Consider the following 2425-nt stretch of genomic DNA (forward strand, 5'->3'; position numbering starts at 1 on the left):
ATACAATTAATCATGCAAAGACACTCTGAAAGTACTCTTGACAGAGGTTTTCAGAAAAAAGGAGTAGTGTGCAATAAAACGTGAGTGGCTAGAGAGTTAATAACTTTTTATCGTTCATATAAGCAATGACTAAAACATATGTTCATATAAGATGCTAAAAATATTTTAACATGAATGAGGGAGAGACTAGAAGAAAGATACTAACCAAGAACTTTTCTCAGTGGAGAGGAAGACATAATTACTAATAAGCTTCAGAAAAAGTCAAGAAAAATAAACAAAGTATGGCCTTTGGGTAATTGCCATAATAATAATAAAATGCTAAACTTAAAGAAAAATGGAAGGAAACTTCATAAATCCAATTGAAGATTGGAAATTAGGAGAAAAAGAAAGATATATGGCAAACAATAATATGAAATAAGATAGCAGAAATCGTTTTTAAATGATAGCTATTACCAAAAAATAACTCAAATTCACAAAGAGAAAAACTCAGATTGAGTAAAAATAAAAACCATCAGTATGTTATTTAAAAGAAACACATTTAAACCAAAAGCTAGAGGCAGTTAAAGTACAGAAAACACACCTATAAAATATGATCCAAAAATATATCCAAGGAAAAAACTTTAAAATAAGATAAAATAAAATTTAAAGCCCCCCCCAAAAAACAGTGAGAAAAGAGAAAGAAGATTGTTAAAGGCTAGTAAAAGAAACAATAATTTAGAAGATTTCATGACCATGAGGATACATGCACTTAGAAATATAGTTTCAACAACTAACAGCATTATAGGGGAAAAATAGGTGTGTTTACAATTGATGGGAATTTTAATAAATTCCTCTTGAGTAATTGGCCGACAGTCAAAATAGACAAGGGAAGAAGTTGATGTACTCGAGCTAATAGATAAAGAGAACATTTTACATCCTATAAACACAGATTACATATTCTTCTTGGGCACAAAGAAAACAATTGCAAAAATGGACTCTGCAAGAACCTGCAGAGAAATTCGCAATAAATGAAAATCAACAGCATAGTGAGGGAATTCTGGTCAGAACTCAAGACACAAGTTGGATTCTTTAGAAAGACTAATAATTTAGACAAACTTTTGTCCATGCATTCTCAAGAAAAAAAATAAGAAAAGATATATATATAAACAAAAGAATCATGAAAGGAGGTTTTTAATTAGATATGCTATAAAGATCTTAAAATTACCAAGAAATAACCTTAAATGGGCCAATAATCACAAAGAATTTTAAATGCTGATCAAAAAGCTCTTTGCCATATTCTCACTCCTTTCTCATCCTCTAAGTAACTGCCAAGACTAAGTAGTTTTGCATTTGAGTTGAAACAAATTTTCCAGGAAAAAATCATCGTTACCTTATGTTAGTCCCATAAAATAGAAAAAAAGAAAAAGCTGCCAAACTTATTTTAAGATACTACAGTAGTCTCCCTTCTATCCACAGGAGATATATGAGAGGTCTTTTAAAAGTTCATGGAAAAAATTGTATTACCTTTTAATTCTGTTTGTCCGTGAACTTTTTCAAGTACCCTTGTATTCCAAGACCTGCACTGGATACCTGAATCCCTGAATTTACAAATAAGGCACAGTAAGAGATTAACAACAATAACTGATAATAAAATAGAACAATTATAACAATGTACTGTAATAAAAGTTACATGGATGTGGTGTCTCTCACTCTCTCTCTTTCAAAATACTGTAATTTTTTGGACCACTGTTGACTGTAGGCAACTGAAACCACAGAAAGCAAAACCACAGATCAGGGAGCTACTATATAAACTTGATGCCCAAATTGGATAAGAAGAGCAGAAGAAAAAAATATTTAAGATAATTTCATATAAATGCAAACATTTAAATAGTAGATTACATGATCTAATCATTTATGGGGGGGGGGGGAACAATACAATACATCACGCTAACTTACGTCTTATCCCAGGAATTCAAGAATGCTTTACCTTTACAGGCTCTGGGACTAGGACAGGAAGTAAGACGTGTGAATGTTTCTTCACTGGGAAAAGAATGCTTTACCAACAAAAAAAGATTCTAAAGGAGAAAAACCACATGGCAATCTTGATAGACTGTCTTAGTCTATTTTCTGTTGATAATAACAAAATACCTGAAAACAGATAATTTATAAAGAAATGAAATTGATTTCTTCCAATTCTGGAGCCTGGGAAGTTCAAAGCTGAGGAACACATCTGGTGAGAGTTGTCTTGCTGGTGGGGACTTTCTGCGGAGTCCCTAGGTGGCTCAGGGTGTCACATGGCAAGGGGACTGAGAGTGCTTACTCAGGTCTCTTTTCCTCTTATTTTTTTGAGGGAGTTGGAAGGAGCTGGCCAGTATGGGGATCCAAATCCATGAACCTGGTGTTATAAGGCTCCACACTAACCAACTGAACTAACCAGCAGCCTTCT

At 33.2% G+C, this 2425-nt stretch overlaps 1 non-coding gene across 1 annotated transcript; it reads right to left on the reverse strand.

Moving 5' to 3' along the window:
- Window positions 1–1940: 1940 nt before the first annotated feature.
- Window positions 1941–2025, reverse strand: LOC134364297 (small nucleolar RNA SNORD22). Its single transcript, XR_010021836.1, has one exon. It is a non-coding gene; the product is annotated as a small nucleolar RNA SNORD22 (small nucleolar RNA).
- Window positions 2026–2425: the final 400 nt, after the last annotated feature.

This window comes from Cynocephalus volans, chromosome 15, assembly GCF_027409185.1.
Source record: "Cynocephalus volans isolate mCynVol1 chromosome 15, mCynVol1.pri, whole genome shotgun sequence".
NCBI classification, from domain to species: Eukaryota; Metazoa; Chordata; class Mammalia; order Dermoptera; family Cynocephalidae; genus Cynocephalus; species Cynocephalus volans.